The sequence below is a fragment of the Caloenas nicobarica genome, chromosome 7 (assembly GCF_036013445.1).
Source record: "Caloenas nicobarica isolate bCalNic1 chromosome 7, bCalNic1.hap1, whole genome shotgun sequence".
NCBI lineage: Eukaryota > Metazoa > Chordata > Aves > Columbiformes > Columbidae > Caloenas > Caloenas nicobarica.
In genome coordinates, this window is record NC_088251.1 from 1,832,250 (window position 1) to 1,851,748 (window position 19,499).

Sequence of the window (19,499 nt, forward strand, 5' to 3'; positions counted from 1 at the left end):
CAGTAGTCTGGCCCACACAAGCAGATCATCAGTTTCAAAATTGCATTTTTTTATTTCTGGAAAATACTTCAGTACAGGTTCGGTCTGGTTTTCTAGTTTGGTTGTTCCTCCAGCTGCATGTTTAACTCAATGCTGGCCCAAACACACCTGTGCCAGGTGATAATGTTCACCTTACAGGAGGCCAAATTTAACACAGGAATTTTTCGTGCATCAGGAGGGTTTTGCTCATTCTGCCTTCAGATAAATGAGCACAACTGTAAAACAGGGACCCTCGCTGCTGTCAGCAGGGGTAAGGAACTCAAGAACTGCAAGTCTGCAGTAAGGACACCAAGCAGGCCTTTCGCTTTTTATTATGGCATTAATGAAGAAGTTAAAGTTCGCTAAACCAGTCAAGGCATGGGCTGAAACCTGTCACTACCCAAAAGATTTCAAGCCTCCCAAAATTAGAACTTTGTCCCATATTTTCCCATTAGTTATGTTCTCTTCACCAGTCCAGACATCTTATGAACACTCGGTAAACTAGAGAATTGCACGGTCCGTCAATAAAGTAAGCGCATTCTGAACTACTGTCCATATGACTCAATTTGTCAGTAAAAATTGCCACCAGCACTGTGCTTGCAGAAAAACGTCCATAAATGCATGATCGCAACTGGCAGAGATCGCAACTGGCAGATCGATGTCCATAATAAAAACAAATAGATTTAACAAGCGCTTGCTTTTACAAGTTGCCCGATTGGCGGGATGCGTGTTCAGCTTCACCCGACAACTTCTGGGAACGGGCGACCCAGGCCGGGCTGGGCGCTTACTGACTTCACTGGGTTCAAACGGGAAATTATTCTAACGCGGGAAATCTTTAAAAGCATCAGACCGAATACTAACGCCTTCAGGATGCATTTAGAAGTTTCGCACATTCAGAATCTAACGTATTGTTCTGCGAAATTATAAAACGCAATATGTTAACAACTGTCACAAGCACTGAGGCTTTTTTTTTGCCACTTTGCAGAAAATAAGTTTGATTTGGGTCAGGTGCATCCCACGCAGAACAGCTCACCAGTGTCAAGGCTGATGTTAAACACCCCAGCAATTTGTTCCCATTAAACTCTTACAGCACCAACAGCAGAACCACCATCGCTGTGAAAGCCCCTTTCAGCTTCCACGGGTGAGGACATCTCGGTATCAGTGGAGGACATGGCTCGCAGGGAAATGATGCCCTGGCTGGAGCACGATGGGGTACGGCCAGCACACCAAGCTTTAATTCATAAACATCAGTTGCTCTCACTCCTCCAAGACCCTAATTACATGGGAAAAGAACACTACAATAAGAGTCACTCCTGTCTTCGACATGTTCTCCTTTGGATTTTTCACACTACTGTCTCTTCTAACAGTTTCCCCCGTCACTTAAGTCAGCTTAAACAGAATTTCTCTGGTTCAGCCTTTCCATCTTATCCACACTTCCCATAACAAACTTAATGTTTTTTCTGCACAAGTCCTTAAATTAGCCATTCAAGGAAACCCCGATAACCTTCCCAAAGGGCATGAGCTTCTCCTTCAGGCTACTACCCCTTTAGTGATGCCATTAACTGATTCTCTACATACGTTAAGCATTAACAGTGGTGACAAGTTAATTACAGAGTTATCAAGAGATAAAGTAGTCACGGTAACACAAGTTGCAATATAACTACAACAGTTTCCTATAGAGCTTCTGTTCAGTTGCTGGTGTAATTGGTGTAATTAACTTGTCATGGATCAGAATGCAGATAGGAATTGCTAAAGCCACCTTGCAGGCTCACATGGCTACATCTTTTTTCCCCCTGAAGCTTGAGGCTTTTGGTAGAATTGTCCAGATTTGGAACATCTCTGTTTGAAAACAAAGCAAACACAACTTTGGAAAAATTATGTCAAAGCATTCACAAGAAAACAAATAAGCAACTCGGTATATTTCACCTAACTGGATGTTTCTAGGCAGTATTCTGCATTACAGGGGTGGGGTTTTCGCGCCAGAGGCAACAAACTTTACAAACACCGTAGCAGTCAGACACACATGAAGGAATTTATAAGATGAATCAAGCCAGAGGTGGAATTGTTCAAGAGGGCAAAAGCCCCAACCCAAAATTAGCACCTGAAGAAATAGCTTGAGTTTAAAACAAGGTATTATGTGGCACCTCCAATTCTGTTCCAAGGCTGCAAACGCCAGCCTAAGCAGCAGAGCCAGGCTGTCCCATGTTTCTTTAGTCTTCAGGTCTCAAGGCAGTCGTAAAGACACACGGGTTCTGCTCGCTTCTTCCCGCAGGGACCGCACAGAAACCTTCCCAAAGGGGCGCCCACAGGGTCAGGAGGCATCGTAATGTGACAGGGATCCCCTGTGATGGCTCCACTTGAGCTGCATTTCCCCGCAAGCGCAGGAAGACCCAAGGCCACAGCGGCAGCTCGGGGAGGGAAAGCTCCTACCCCGTCGGTTTAGGTCCCCGGTGCATCGGGGAGACAGGCAGGGCTGGAGGCCAAAACCTCCATCGGGTCCACAAGGGAACCCTGTCATCCAAACTGGCCCCTCCGGAACATAACCCTTGTCTTCTGCGCAGGAGAGCGCAAGTCTGGACACAAGAATTAAGCTGTGACAGTCACTTCTAAGCTAAGTGTTATGCCCTAGTTCATAAAATGGAAGGCTTTCCTATCTGAAACACTGTAGAGATCCCACCTTGCCGTTTGGTACGAACTCCATTACACAAAAATAAGATGCAACTCAGTAAGAGGTTTATTTGGGAGCCAGAGGCGAGGGGGGAAGCCATTCCTTACGTTTACTTTGCGTTAAAAACTGTGTGTAGTTACAATACTGTATGTGTTTTACAAACAGTTGCAGAGCTTGGCTTTCATGTCAACAGCAAAAAGACATTTTTACGTTAGTGTCAATTTGACGCGCATTATTTTGTCGCGGTTTCACGCTAATCCGATCTGACCACCGGCTGCTGCCAGAAGGCGCTGCCGCCCGCCTGCCCCCCGCAGCGCTGCGACCACAGCCCCACGGAAACCAACACACTGAGAAACGCCCCAGCTCCCCCAGCAGCCACCAAAACACCCCCCCTGGGCAGGGACAAGGGGCAATGGGTACGAACTGGAACACAGGAGGTTCCACTTAAAGATGAGAAGAAACTTCTTCCCGGTGAGGGTGACGGAACACTGGCCCAGGCTGCCCAGGGAGGTTGTGGAGTCTCCTTCTCTGCAGACATTCCAACCCGCCTGGACACCTTCTGTGTAACCTCATCTGGGTGTTCCTGCTCCGGCGGGGGGATTGGGCTGGGTGAGCTTTCGAGGTCCCCTCCAACCCCTGACGTTCTGGGATTCTGTGACCCTGTGACTCTGTGTGTGGGACGGGTTTGGCAGCGCTGGCCTCGGGCAGCCCCTGCCAGCTGGGGTTGAGCTTTACAACCAGCATTTCCCTGCAGCGATGATCACACAATCACAGCCTGGCTGGGGCTGAAGGGACCTCTGCAGATCACCCCGTCCAACCCACCTGCTCAGGCAGGGTCACCAGAGCAGATCACACAGGTCGGTGCAGGCGGGTTGGAATGTCTCCAGAGGAGACTCCACACCGGCTCTGGGCAGCCTGGTCCAGGCTCTGGCACCTCACAGCAAAGAAGTTTCTCCTCATGTTCAGATGGACCCTCCTGTGTTTCAGTCTGTGCCCGCTGCCCCTCACCCTGTCCTTGGGCACCACTGAACAGTCTGCTCCATCCCCCGACACCCACCCTGAGATATTTACAGACATCGATCAGATGTTTTGTCAGTTTTTGCCAGTTTCTCCTCTCCAGGCTCTCCCAGCCTCACCAGACAGATCCCCCCACGCGTAGACCAGACGGGGCAGTTTCCCCTCCCCTCGCAGGGAACACGGGCACGGGGAGCAGAGCAGCCCCCGCGGCGCGATACTAAACCCCGGCGGGCACCGGCACAAGCGGCCGCCCGGCCCCGCCGCAGCTGCTCGCAGGGCCCCGGGGAGCGGCGCTGGCACCCGGCCCGCCCGGCCGGCAGCTCCGCCGGCCCAAGCCCGGCACACGGCCCAAGCCCGGCACACGGCCCAAGCCCGGCACACGGCCCCGCCGCCCCCCGCCCAGGCCCGCGGAGGCCCCGGGAGGAGGAGGGAGGGCGGCGGAGAGGCCGGCGGAGCGTCCCCGGCGCCGCGGGGGTGGCGGTTCCCGGCGGGACGGAGCCGCCCGTGGCCCGGAACGCCGCGGCGGGGGAAGCGGCCCAGCAGGCCCGGCCCCGCGGCCTCGGCCCGGCCTGCAGCGCCAGGCCCCGGCTCCAGCTCCAGCCCCGACCCGCCGGGCCCGCAGGCCCTGCCCCGGCCTCCTACCTGGCTGTGCTGGGGCTGCTCCGGGCCGTAGGGGCCGCCCCCGCCCCCTCGTCCCGCTGATAAGGCCGCGCCAAGCGGCGCGATCGGCGGGCGATGCCGCCCACCTGCCCGGAGCCAGGGCCGGGTCACACAGGTGGCCAGAAACGCGGGTTTCTGGAAAAGCCCGTCGCAAAAATAAGCCTGTGGGCACCAATGCAGGAGGAGTCAAGGCCCCCGGGGTAGTCAGGCACCTTTTTTCTCTTTAATTTTCCTTTCCCTTCAGGCACTGCTGACCAAAATGCACCACATCCGGAAGCAAAACGCAGGCCTCGTGTCTGAAATGTGTTTTTAACAATTTCCTAGGCTTGTCCTTCGCTCTGCTCGCGCTTTGGGGCAGGGTGAAGGGCAAAGGCTGGCGGCACCCAGGAATTGGCTTTTTTCACTCGTTTGCAAAGTTACGGGTGAGGGTGGGGACGGTGAATTCGAGCAGAGTTTGCAGAGGGGAAGCGTTTGGCAAATACAGTTCCCAAAAGAGGAGACACGGAGGAGGTAACGGGGAATGAAATGGCAGAGGAAAGGAGCCTGCAGGGCGAGCTTTACGTGAAAAAAAAACAGGACAAAAAGTGCCAGTAAAGTTTGCAATAAGAAACCACTAATTTTCAAGCTAGATAATATTTCACTGCCTGAATCTGAATTTATTAGTCATGTGTGACTCAGGAGCTGTCACAAAATGGGAGAAGCAGCTTGGGAAAGATCAGAACAATTTTTTAAAAGTCATTATGGATTTCCCGAAAGTCGTGGTTTTTTTCATAGAGAATGAACACTGTAAATAAAACTGCATTGAGTTAGTGTGTTAAATCTGATTCTAAAAAATATATATAAAACGTGGTCCAAAATGCAGAAGTTTGCCCAATGTAATTAAAAACACCTTTGCAATAGTTGCGCTTGGTTCGAGATTACAAAAGGGCAACTACTCACACTGGTGTGTAACAGTACTGAGACACTCCTGCTGGTTTTTGCAGTAATATTTTTAACATGACACTTAGTTTTCCCTTTTGCTTTCTGGGCCATTAACCCAGAGTCTCCAGGAAATGTAAGTGAGGAGTGTTTACCACTCTGTCTGCCTTTCTTTACTATCTACCTGGGCAAAGCAGTGGCCAAAAGTCACTGCTGAAGTTGTTCTCAGGTGGTAAAAATGTCTGGAGCTTCCACACCACCCTGCTAATTGCAACCTGCAAACAAGAGAGAAGTGATCTGTGAACATGTGTGATCTATGGAGGATGAATTACAGTTAATACAAATGGTTTAACAACAAGAAATCAAATTCAGATCTCACGATAAGAACAGTTTATCAGGGGAATTTCATTTAAAGCAGGAAAGGAACAATATTGCAATAAAGGAAAAATACACGAAAAGGTATTGCATGTTACAACCAGTTACAGGGTTTTGGTTCACGTTTCCTATTTTATGCAGAGTTCATCTCTGTGACTTGGTTTTGCAGGAGCTGTTACTGAGCAGATGATTCAAACTGTTGTGTAACTGTGCAATGCTGTACGCCAACAAGAGAGAATGAAGCTTTTCAGTAGTTCTAATGAAGCCTGGATTTAATGGTCAATTAAAAGGTACTGCCATTGCACGCCCCATACCAACGCAATGTCTTCTGTGAAGATGATCTCACCTCTAAATAAAAGATGTCATCACATCAGTGAGCTCTGGACTGGGTGAGATACCCTAGAGATAGCTATTATTTTAGAACGTAAATATCAGACTTCTAAAACGCTGATTAATTCTTTTTCTCAGGCATTTAAAAATCCAGTATGATGTGAATTAAAAGGAAGGAAGGTGGAAATTTCTGCAAGAAGAGGTGGATCTGCTGCTTGGCAAAAAAAAAAGCTCAAACAAAAGCATGTTTATAAAAAAACTATTCTGAAGACCCGTCTCTGCAATCTTCGTTTTCTGAACAACTGTCAGTTCTTTTCCTGCCTTTTCATCCTTCAAGATATCGATACAAGGACCAGCTTTGGAGGCTGGTCAGGATTATTCCTGTTGAGAAGGAGCAGCGTGGCCACGGTAGATGCTGGCGCTGGCAGTTGTGCAGCTTAAAAAGAGAGCGTGTGAGCAGTGGTGTCCCCGAAGGACGGCTGTCCCACTGCCAACACGGACCAGTGTTACGTAAATAAATACGTACAGGTTTATGCGACCTCAAAATAAATAGGACTTGTTAACACCTCCCAAGTATTAGTGAATGTAGTGTACCGTTTTTAGCCCTTTGGAAATCTCAGTCTGGTATTTTCTCTCTTAGAAATGAATTGGTTTTATTTTGAAAATATTAGAATGCCAAATTAAAGGGAAACGGTGCTAAATGGGATGAAATCTTCCCTCTGTCCTGATTTCCTTTTCTCAAAAGTAGCCAGTTCCTGAAACTTTATTATAAGTGGAAACCTCTTCCAAATACGTGTTCATCTTTTCAGACTCCTCTCCCAAGATGATCTCCTTATTGCCTGAAGCATGAAAATTGATTAATATGATTTTAGTTGGCATTATAACAGGTTTGAATAGGGAAAGTAAAATATCCAGACATTCTTAAAACCTCGCGTCCTGGGTTTTGCTAGTGAGTCCACAAGTTGTCTGTTCACAATATCAACAAGTGTTTCTCTGCACTGGTTCTAGCTGCACTGCCTTGTAACTCAATTCAGTGTCATATACTCCTGGGAGCAAATGAGGTGAAAAGGGTACTCCTGGTCGTTTTTCACTCTTAATTACGACCACCTTATTCAAATCTCCTCTAATCCTTTTGGTGGCCAGATTTTCATCTTTGTTACTTTGAGTACGCACCATTGTAACAAATGGACTTTTTAATTTCCCCCTAATTTAATGACAAGAGCAAGACTGAGGAGACTGTTACTACTACAGTTATTAATAGATGTATCTCTGGTCAATGGCATCAGTGTCAACAGAACATATATATTTCTGTATCTATATATATAGATATATATATAGATATATATATAGATATATATATCTCTCCCCCTTTCCATGTATCTAGGCCTTCTCCTACTGCTGTAGTTGCTATACTTTGTCAGACTTCTTTATTAAATTATCTATGAGGGCCACTAAGTTTGAATTTCCTTCCTAGGAGTCTCCAGCATTCAGCTATGACACATCCAGTCCAGTTCTCTAACACTAAAGCTTATGGGGAAATTTTCATAACACTGATGCTGTAAGAAGATAGGAATTTTCTAAAATGTTTTTCAAGTTGTGTCCCATGTCTTTGTTCTTCATTCAAGGCATTTTCTTTCAGTTCTTTTCTTTATTTGTTATTAATTCTGTTGCATATAAGACATTGCTCATTTAATGTGGTGTGTTCAGGTATGGGACAGTGTTTTCCCGGGACTGGAACATCTGTCTGCTGTTGTGTGCAAAATGCCCTTCTAGTGACAGCGCGAGAATTCGCCTCCACGTAAACCAAGGCTTAAACCAACACATGAACCTCAGAGTCAAAGAATGTAACGGGGTGAGATGGAGAACTGAAAAAAAGGGTTTTATTGCAGGCTTTGAGATGTGAATTCACAAATATTTCAGCCTGGATTGAATTCCTTGTTAAGGACTAACCTTTGAGAACAGCGACTTTCTGCAACATCTGCAGTGGAAGAGTCTTGGGCACCAGGGCTGTCCCGACCCTCTTGCTCGCTGGAGAGAAACAGATGGAGTCTCGGGGAAGATGTCGGACTGGAAATCTCTCTGACTTGGACCTCACTTGTAGTTCTTTAATTTCCCCCCGGAGAAAATCGTCAGGTTGGAGCACAGGCAGAATATATTTCTGCCTTTTTGTGTATGTGCTGGGCTGAGCCAGAATCTGGCCCTGATCACTTCCTATGCTCCGGTGACCTCTCGGCATGAACCTCCTCAGCTGTGAATCAGTGCAGTAACATAACCTTGTACTATTTCACTTGAACACGTGAATAAGTCTTGCTTTTCACATTTATAATCACCAAGAAAAAAAAAAGCTGAATGAAACCAGAAACTCTGATTTCGTTTGCCAAGACGCTTGCATTTTCTCAACAGCAGGGATGTGTCCTGCAAATTCAAATCTGGAAAGTTCACGTCAATACAGAGCGAGCTATTTGATCTGGGCACGTTATGTGCTTTAATTGGCCCTGAAGGACAGTGTGTGTGTGTGTGGATGGGAAAAGTACTCTGGATCTGGTTTCAAAATAGGTTTTTAAGAATAAAAATCATATCTTATACCATACTTTTGTTTGCTGCACATTATGGGAGTTTGTCCTTGTATTTTAATTGGTGCCAAATGCTGAGAAGCACACCTGGGTCTCTGGGAGGTGGATGGGCACAGGGGTGTGTCTGGGAACTTTGAAAAGAGTTAAATTTTGATGATCTGGGATATAATCTGTAGGTAAGAAAAGAGGTCTGGGGGTAGTTCTGAAGAAGTGTGATTTTCTGGGGCTCATTCTTCAGTCTGGGTAAGAGCAGATTGGAGGTTCAAAGCAAAGGTTTTTGTAGCAAAATACAGACACCAATAAGAATCAGTGGTCATGGCACATCATTGCCACTGGCAACTGAGATCACTGAAGAACGTTACTACTTTACTAACAGGAGAGTATCCTTCTCCACATAAAAATCTGATCAGTCTGTGTCTCTGCAGTGAATCTCCACAATTCGTGAAATTTGGAGGAGCCGAGATAAAGATCTGCACATTTTAAATTGGCATCGTCTTTGAAATAATTTGTAATCCCTGCTAATAAAACTATTTCTCTCCCTCTTCCTCCAAAACATTCTCCAAGCGTGTTTGAATCCACTTTCAAATATGGAAGCATGGATTCATCTCAAAAAACCAAAAAGCTGTGAGTCCGGATACATTGAGCAGGAATACAACTGGTTCCTGCTCTGGGAGAGGAAGGAAATTGGGTGGTTCGAAGTGTAGAATTACTGGTAAGTTAAGAAAATGTATTTTAGTAGGCAAACTGTTTTCAGGACTTACGAAGAAGCTTGGCATTGGGAGAAATATGATTTCCTGTAATCAAGGTGCTGGGAGTTGTTTGCCAGCCACTAATGCCTGTAGGGAAATCTCAGAGCAAACCATGTAAATGAAAGGGATATTAGCAGAGATTGGCTTCATTTTCTGTAGGGCAAAACCGTAAAAAGTTACGGTGTTTCATATGCCCTACTTCAGTCGGTTTAGTTATCTCCTGGCTGCTCTATTCCTGAAGTTGTTGGAAAGTGCTTTGACAATATTGTTGAAGCTAACCAGTGTAAATTTTGTCTGTTATGCTACAGAGAAATTTGTGTGGTAAAAAGGCTTATAAATATTAAATAAGAGGAAGTTTTGGTCAATAAGGCCACTGATAAATCTCCTATTAAATTAAGTGTGCCTGGAGTCCTATATTTAGTGGAGCATTTGCAGCTATTGCCAAGTTCCAGCAAGGCTCAAGCATTTCCAATAATTATTACAGCAGAATTTACAGCGTATATTTTTTCCTGGTGACATATTAAGCCTATCTGCAATAGAACAAACACATCCTTCAAGTGACTGGGTTATTGTAGCCTCTTTAGAGATGTGCCCATCTTTGTAATCATTGTAAATAATTTGAAAAATATTCTTAATAATTCTATTTTTTATGAATGAAGATTCCTCCTTGTCTTTCATCCTATGCTGTGGGCGGGCGAGGTTGCCAACAATTATCTGTGCCATTGCATTCACAGAACTCGCGGCATCAATTACTTGGTAGGGGCAGACTTGCTCCCAAATGAACCCGTGTGTTTACTGGGAGGCACTGGAAATTAAATCAAATTAATTCCTTTTGGTCTTCCCAGCCAAGCTGTGTGTGCGTGTGCAGGGGTACGTGCACACGTGCGTTTGGTAGAATCACGTATCGTAGTCTCAGAAATGAATCCACTTGAAGTCGGTACTAACCTGCCTCTCGCACCGGTGGAAATGGATATTGTGATTGCGGTGTGGAAATGTGCGCTCAAATGCATTGGGAGTTTGATACTATTTTTCAAACTGCCAAATAGATAATGTCAGAACATTTCTGAAATGGGATACTAACATCAAGATATACTGCACCAATCAACTAACATCAGGCAAAGTACAGCGTAAAACTGTGGATGTAGGAGACTACTACAGAATTTCCATTTTCATTCCCTATGTCAACAGCTTTGTAACTTACCTAGTAGATTGTTTTATGTTTTCCAGACATATTCTCAGTAGACTACAAACACTACATTCAGCTCAGCCTTCAGAACCTAAAGAATTAGATATGCTGTAGTTTATGAAATGGATGTTTATGAAAGTATCCTTTGTTTGAATTGCTCAAAAACCCAACATGAATTCAGAATTTGACAGCGTAAGCAGAAAATAAGAGGGCCATAGTGATCTCCCAAATGTAGCCTTAACTATTGAGGTTCTCATATTGAAAATGCAATTTTCTGTCTAGATGTTTATGAATGTCTTCAAATTCCCTTTCATAATAGCCCCTTTTTGACAGGCCTTTTTCAACTCTGAAATATGAGAAGAAAGGTTGCTGCAGAGTGTAGTATATACCATTAGAGGAGGTGCACCTCTGTCCCTCAAGCCAACTGCACTCTTTTGGAAGTCAATGATGATATATGCATGTGGAGGAGGCTGCGGAGCCCCGAACCATCGCAGAGAAGCAGGATTCTTTTACTGAATCACAGCAAGTTCAGCTGCTAAAATATAGTGTGACACATTAGGGAGCCTGTCTATGTAAAATGTATGAATTCCGTGTGCTTTTATAAACCCTGTGTATAACTCCAGCCTTGTGGAATCTTCAGAGTCTTAGCAAACCTCATCACGTAGCCACTGAAGAACAGTCAAAACCGTTAATATTGAATCACTCTCTACAGGTAGAAATGTGTCTGTTTTGTTACGGAGAGTGTCTGCATTAAAGGAATCCGGTTCCCCGGATCACCTGCGTGGATCATCAGCGCACTGCGGATGGATGGCAGCAGTGCCGGCAACACAGCCAAAAGGAATACACGAAGCATGGCCTAGTTCTACCTGCTGTCACTCGTATTTTCAGCTTGTCTTTGTGCTTTCCTGAAAATCTGACAGCAAGTGGTTGTGTCCTTGGGCAGCTGAGGGAAAGCGAAGGGGCCTTGGGAGACTGGAGAGTCAGACGGTTGGGCCTCCCTTGCCAGGATGACGCAGGAGCTCGAGCCCGGGCTCTTATTCTACACAACAACAACGAACCGTTTCTCGATCAGCTTGTGATGTGCGACGAAAAGTGGATTTTATACAACAACCGGCGATGACCAGCTCAGTGGCTGGACCGAGAAGAACCTCCAAAGCACTTCCCAAAGCCAAACTTGTACCAAAAAAGGGTCATGGTCACTGTTTGGTGCTTTGCTGCCGGTGTGATCTGCTATGGCTTTCTGAATCCCGGCGAAACCATCACATCCGAGAAGTCTGCTCAGCAAATCAGCGAGATGCACCAAAAACTGCAATGCCTGCAGCCAGCATCGGCCAACAGAAAGGGCCCAGTTCTTCTCCACAACACCCAACTGCATGTCGCACAACCAACGCTTCAAAAGTTGAACGAATTGGGCTACAAAGTTTGTGCCTCGCCCACCATATTCACCCGACCTCTTGCCAACCTTTTACCACTTCTTCAAGCATCTCGAAAACTTTTTGCAGAGAAAACGCTTCCACAACCAGCGGGATGCAGCAAATGCTTTCCAAGAGTTTGTTGATCCCCGAAGCACGGATTTTTACACTACGGAAATAAACAAACTTATTTCTCATTGGCAAAAATGTGTTGATTGTAATGGTTTCTATTTTGATTAATAAAGATGTGTTTGAACCTAAGTATACTGATTTAAAATTCACGGTCCAAAACCGCAATTACGTTTGCACCAACCTACTAGAATTCACCTAGCATAAGTAAGTTTGCTCAGCATAACTTCTGCAAGCTGTGAACCTTTGAACCTTCTGCTTCGTGGCGTAAAAAAAGCCTCAGAGTCTTCAAACGAGAAGATAAGGGGAGCGGCGTCCTCGGAGATAAGTAAAGGAGCAGAATGGCATCTAACCAAACAGAAGAACATTTTGGCTATTTTCAAGAACTTATTTTCTCCAGCCACAGGCGCAAAATCACAGCTGAATGTCAGGACCTTGATTGATGGCCCACCTGATGAAAATGAAGAAATCCAATGGAGAGTGGGGAGACCCCAGACTCGGATTTTGCCGTTAGCCCAGAGCAACACATGGGGGTGGGGGCTTGGATTGGGGGGGTGGAATTGTCCAAGTTTTTGTCTTCTGAGGGTCCCTCTCAGGGGAAAGTAACATATAACTTTATAATATAATGACTTTATCATCTGAAAATGCAGATTATTTTTCCCCTTTCGGCATTGTGAACTTATGTACATGGTAGATACTCTCTGTTACAATGGACTATAGTGTGATGGAACAAATTGTTCTTTGTAGGAGAGGCAGGAAGGAGAATGATCTTCATTTTCTTTGTTGTCTACTGTCACCAAATGTTGGGAAAATTACCTGTTTCAGGGAAATACTGCTTTGAAGTTGTTGCAGAAGTACTTGATGTAAAGCCCTGATGCCGTCCAGCGTCAGTATGTTCTCCAGGAGAGCTGTTTGCTGCTGCAGCGTTCTTACCAGTTGTGCCAGTGAGACTCGATCCCTGTCTTTTTTCTGTTCCCTTCATCAGTCTTTACTGCCATCTTTTTCTTTTGTTTTTCTATCTTTTTTGAGCATCTTTTTCTCCAACACAATTTGGACAAGTTTCCAGTTAATGTTCAGTCCCGCTTGTAATCATCATGTTGAAAAAGGAACTAGAGAACAACAACTCAATTGTCCACCCACAGCATTCACTTTTGTGCCAATAAAATCTGCCTTTTTGTTTTGTCTTGTTTTGGAGTGAAAGAAAAGTGACAAGGAATTGTTGTTTTGACAAGATAGAGAAATGGTTAATAATATCCTAATGAAGGACATAAATAAACTGTGGGATAGGCTAGTAGCTCCATACGTACTTCTCTAAAGAAAAGATATTTAAAGGGTGTTTCTCTGAGGGATTAGAAAGGCAAAGGGAAAGGCAGGAGAGGCAGCTCGTCGCCAAAGAGCATCACTGAATAGAAGCAGGAACCCTCTCAGCCGCACCGATGTGCAACTTCGGCCCTAAATTGGGCCAGTGTCTTTACTTCTTGTGTCTTTTATTAACATTCGTATAAAAAACAGTGTACACTGTGAGGTTAGTTGAGTTCTGCACTAATCTAAAGGGGTGTGAAAATGTTTATCTTGGTGGTTTTGGGGTTTTTTTTGAAGTATGTATCTGGCATGGATTGTGTTACCATAGTGCTAGTGGTTCCTGTCCCTCACCGTGGGCTTGGCGTGGGGCTGGGTTCAGCTCCCCATTCAAACAGCAGCCTGGGTATATAATATATAAGTTCTATACATATAGAAAAGTATTTTATAAAGATAAAAGTGGGTAAATTTCACTTTGGCCTCGTTGTTTTCAGGAGGTGCAGACGTGGGCGATCAGAGCGCGCTGGGTGCCGGGGCTGTGACGGAGCGGGGCTGGGCAGTCCTGGCTGTCCCTGCGGCACCTGGGAGGTGACAGGTGACATCCCTCCAAAACGGTCCTGGGTGGTGGCCCAGCCAAGCCACGTGTGGTCCCAGGGACAGATGTGCAGCTGGGGTGGGTTCTGCCCCCACCTGCGCGCTGATGTGGGCAAATCTATTCCATGGTCAGCTTTCTACGTCGGTTTAATAACACACAATAAAATGCCAACAGACCCGCAACAGTTGGTAATGGAGGGGCACAACAATTAAATTAAACAGTATTCCCTGAAAATAAAACAAAGAGTTTCAGAACAAAGATGAGGCCTTGGTACTTATTTTTAAAATGTTCTTCAAGCTTCAATGGTTGTTTGCTGCTGCCCTTATCTACAGTCATGCTGAATAAAGCTATAGCTAAATGGAAAGTTAAATGTATTCACGAGGTGTTAATGTCTACATCTTATTATTTGCAGTCTCTCAGAGAAAGCAAAAATAACTACAAATAGCGCTATGCCAGAAACTGGTTTCTTGACCAACAGTGTTGCTTCAACATGCAATGAACTGGTTCATTCTCAAGTGGTCACAGTTGTTGACCACAAGAGGCTTTGTAATTGAATACGGCACGTCTTTTGGTCTATGTGAAAACAAGCTCGAATGTTAAATATTTTCTGACACTTGGGAGTTACTGTTGCTCTTCTCATTTTCTTTAGGTCAATATATGGTCCATGGCAATACTGTACAGGTGTAAAATATCTTTACAGGTGAAATATCTTTCAAGGTAAATGAACCATCACGAGTCCATCACCGAATGGACCATGACAGGTGCAACGAGTAACATGCGGTTCACCTCTACGCAGTGCTGGATCAAACTGCAAAAGGGAGTATTTTAGAGTATCACCAAGTTCCATAACTGCAGCCTGGTCGCCACAACGGTAACAATAGTTTGGAGCACTGAAAATTTTTACTACATTCTGATCATGGCACCTTAACATGAAATAATTCACGTTAACCTGCAGCAGGTTTTAAGCATAAGCAGGTCCCTGGATGAGGAAGGTAAATGCACTCCCTGGAAAGGTCAGGATCTGCTGAAAGCTCCTTCTGCTCCAGCTCTGACAAAAACAAGACGCAGGCAAAGGCAACTCCAGAGCAAGCCCGAGGAATCAGAACTAGTCAAAACACAGGTAACATTTGCATTCCTGATAATGCTGGAAGGTAGAGAAGGAGCCAGTGAACAACTGCTCTGGATCCTGCATTTACAAATCTTGTTTAAAATGTTCCTAACTATTGTTCTGCACTCAGGATGCTGCTTTCAATTGACCGTCATCCCCTCACTGCTTTCAGCTTTAACTGGCCTTTCAGCACAGTTTAACCCAGTCAAATGCTTCTATACCGAACTGGAACGCAGAGATCATTTTGGTTCGTATATTGTTTCAACGCTGGACAAATACAAATGTTTCTCTTGAGTCTAAGGATATTTTTAATACTGCTTTTAAGATGTTGTTTTATTTTTCTTGAAACTCAAAATGCATTCCTCCCAGAATTCTTAAGCTCGTTCTTTTAATTTTTTTAAGGGTATCCTGTCAGTTTTTAAATACAGTCTTTTCATGTTGCCAGTGAATTGCTTTGATCTGCAGATGAGAACCGATGAGATGCAGCTTCCTCATTGCTGAACTTTGCCAAGAGTTTCGAGCGTGTCCGTGACTGAGCCTGTCAGAATCCTAAAATCAGGAAAATGAAATTCCTGACAAGACTTTCCAAAGCAATCTTTTCCCGTTGCCTATAAAGCAAAGAGCCCATAACAGGACACGAATGAAGAAAAGAGGAACCCGGTTTGATTAACATGTTATTTGCTTTATTTATGTAGTAAAAGCTCTGAAAAAGTTACATTCCTTTTTTTTTTGTACCACGTCTTCATGCATCAATGGAGCTGGCAAGGGAGGTATCGCAGCACGCAGGGCCAGCTGGAGGCTGCACAAGTTCCCCCTGAAATGATCTGAAAAAATTTGTCTTGAAAAGAACCGTATACGGGATGCTGTAGGACATGAGATGGTCCAGGCTGGGGTGGGGGATCTCCAGGCCACCCCCCATGAAACACACTTGTCCCTTGCAGGAAAATGGGCTTTTTTGGTCAAATTACATAGTGGTTGCTTGGAAGAGATAGCCCAGCTTTATTCTCCAAAATACAGTAGTTCCTTCAGATTCGGATGAGCGATTCTTTTTAGGTCAACTGCTGCTTGAATTCTACAGTGTATTTCAGGGAATAAGCAAATAAAACACCATTCATGCCTTGGGATCAGGATACTACTTTGTGGCCAGATCTGAAGCCTTTTCTCAAGGCAAAATACAATTAAAGCCAGGCAGGACTTGACCTGAGTGAGGGCTTCAGCATTTGATCTGGGAATTTTATTTTTCTGCATTTTTATTATTTTTATACAGTAGTAAAAATATTTCTTCTGCTGGCGGTTTTACATTATGCTGGATATTGAATTCCTTGCAGTAGAGGCCTAACCTCTTGAAACCTAATCTTATGGAGCGTGCTATCTAAAGAACTTAATTCTTATTGGGATAACAAGTTTAAAAATACATATTTTTAAAGCACATCCATGACATTTTTGTTAACCTGGTTCTAATGGTGATCTGGCAGTAACAGTAAGGGATGAAAAGCGAAGAACAGGCTGAGATCTAATCTGACCCAACTCATTGATTCACTCCCTGACCTTGGGGAAGCCTTTTGACCTGCCTGTGCCTCAGTCAACTCAGCTGGAAAATTGGGTAAAGAGCAGGGCCTGTTAGAAAACCATCTTCAATTTGAACAACGATTTCCCGGAGACCCAAAAAAAAGTGAGTGTAGTCATTTTGTACAGACATAATTGATTGCGGGCCGCACAAGAATAACATCCTGAGCCGTGGGATGCCGGGGCTGACATCTCATTCGTCGCGCGGTGGCTGGGTGGTCTCCGTGTCCACCGGAGCTTGGCCACTTTTCATGTGTCCAGAGCTGTATTTTCACTGTCACGGCATTAGTCTGTCCTCGGTAGGAATGTGGCACAAATATTGCACGAGTCTAAGAGGGTGCTGGGGAGCAATTATTATTCCTGTTCTGTTCAGAGTTACTGAACTAAGTTATTATCTCCTAGATTTATCACCACCTAAAGTGGCATCACATGGTGTGTATCAATAAAACATAAAAATGAAACCAGGTCCCTACCCAGACGTCACTCGGTGCTTTCCAGCGTGCCCTGCTCTCCCAAGCCAGGTTTCATGCCAGCGCTCTGTAGCCTGGCGTGACCACAATGAAGATCCAATCCCAACATCACGCCTTACGTGCGCGCTCAACATGGGACCAGTTGGCTTCTGCAACTGGGAGCCTGGGCTTGGCTTTGGCCTCGGTGGGGACATCCAGAGCCGCCGGGGTGCCCTCAGGAGAGGCTGAAGTTTTGGCAAGACAAGCCGAGGGCATTTACATGGCGTGTGGAGAACCAGGAAAAATTGGCAGCCAGCACAAAGCTCCCGACTCTCACGAAATTTGGCACTGTTTGTCCTGGGCCAGGGCCAGCTGCTGGTGCCAGCGCGTTTAAACTATCCCGGACTTACTAATCTATTCTCCATGACCCACGCTGGAAAAATGACCATTTCCTTTTCCCAATTCCCACATATGCTATTTGTTTTCCTCTTGTTGCCTTCCCAAGGTTTGGGAAGGAGTTCAGGAATGTAGAGCGCGATGCAAACCGAAGCCGACCTCTGGTACCGGGCGGCATTTATCTGACAACCCCTAAAGAGTTAGGGGAAACGGGCACATTTCTTCACTTTCACGTGCATATTTCTAGGCATTCTCAAATTAAATAAAAATCTTGATTTTGTTGTAAAATTATATGGCAAGAGTAGGAGAGACCTAGTATTTCCAGTGGAAACCAGTAAATCCCGCTCTGCAGGTTAATTGGCTCTGCCATTATCCTTCCCTGAAATATTCTGAATTGTAACATTAGTATGAGGTGCAAACACCTAAAAAAAATCACTACTACTAGTCCAAATGAAATTACTATGTGGGAATGACATTTATGCTGGAATAAAATCATCACTGTGCCTCATATAACATAATATATGTATAGTTTGCATTAAGAAAAATCCCAGGTTCTACTCACTTGGAAAGTGCAGGCAGAGAAAAACAAAATGAAATTTCATTTGAAAATACTCAGTTTTCTGAATGGGATATTCTGAAAGCAAATTAAGTTTCACTTAAAAGACCAAAATAGCAAGGAAATCTGAAAAGCAGCAAGGACAAATACACTGCAGAAGTAAAATGCAGTCAGAGTTTGCAGAATTACACAAAATATTGCAGTCTTGAGAAGTGGAAAAGGATGAGTTAACCTTGACTTCCTGGGACCAAGAATTCACCCTTTTTTTTTCCTTTTTTTTTTTTTCCTCAAAAAAGGGGGCTTGACAGACCTCCCTAAATGCAATTTACTGTGATTCTTTTTAAGCTGAATGAAGTGATTTATTTATTTTTTTTAGGCATCCTGCGTGCACAAAGATGTATTTGCACCTTTGAAAACAGAACAATAAAAGCAATCATATCTTGCGAGAGATAAATTTGTTAAGAAAGGTTAAAGGCAGATTTAACCAACAAACTTACTATCCACAAAGGTGCTGACGTGCCTTTTTATTTAACAACTCAATGGAAGTTCAACGTCAAAATAGAAACTAGAGGCTAAAAATGGGATCTGGCTCTACTGCTGTCTAGTCCTCTGGGCTTACAAGACTAAGCAGAAATACAGGAATTACCCACAAATATTTGGAGGAGTTTATATCAAGAGCCTAAAATAGCTGCAGACTTATGAAATTAAGGGGAAAGGAATTTCAAAGGAGCTGATTAAACTCGCTACGATGCTGCTTTTTAGATCAATGGCCAAGAATGAAGAGCTGAATTTTTCTGACTTTTGATACACGTGTTCCTCCTAGTAATGAGAATTTGATGCCTGGGATTAGCTGAACAGCAATGAGCGTGAGCAGAGACGTCGAGGTCTGTGTCCTGGACTTAGGGACGCTCTGCCCGGTGACGGGCGAGTCCTCCTGCCCTGTCGGCATGTTGACGTGTGCGTCCTCAGGAGTCCTCAAACAACTCTGAAAACTTCTGGTTGCTCACATATAATCTGCTATTATCACTCATACCTTCCTTTTGCTTTTACATCTGGCCAGATTTCCTTTCACCATCGAGAACCTTTGTTCCAGACTATTTTTCCCTAGATATATTCAGTTGCGTTTTTCCAAGCTCAGCATCATTTGTCACCGTTCAGTAAGAGCCTGTACATTCTGCTTTGAAATACCATCTGATTGCCAAGGCCGTCGACTCTGGCTATCGTAGAAACAGAAAATTAAAAAAAAAAACAGAGATGAAAAGTGCCGTTGGGTCATGTAGCCCATCTGCTGCCAACACGGGGGGACGGAGCTCTCTTGTCCAAGGGGGCCGTGCTGGAATCGTTGGGCAGCTCTGGGGATCCAGGCTCGGTGTTTGCTCCGGCAGGCAGATAACGTTCTCTTTCAAGTCCATGTGTCATCGGGAAAGGAAAAGCCAACGTGCTGGTGGAATGACTCCACCATTGTTACTGGAGGACCCAGCACAGTTTCAAAAGA

At 44.8% G+C, this 19,499-nt stretch overlaps 1 protein-coding gene across 2 annotated transcripts in view; it reads right to left on the reverse strand.

Moving 5' to 3' along the window:
- Nucleotides 1-19,499, reverse strand: part of MGMT (O-6-methylguanine-DNA methyltransferase) — a 282,254-nt gene that overhangs the window by 151,588 nt on the left and 111,167 nt on the right. The window contains exon 1 of one of the 2 annotated variants that reach the window (XM_065639152.1): nucleotides 4,346-4,503. The exons of the other annotated variant lie outside the window; for it this stretch is intronic. The gene's annotated coding sequence lies outside the window, so the exon portion shown is untranslated. Of the gene's footprint in view, nucleotides 1-4,345; nucleotides 4,504-19,499 lie in introns of those variants that run through there. 2 annotated transcript variants of the gene reach the window in all.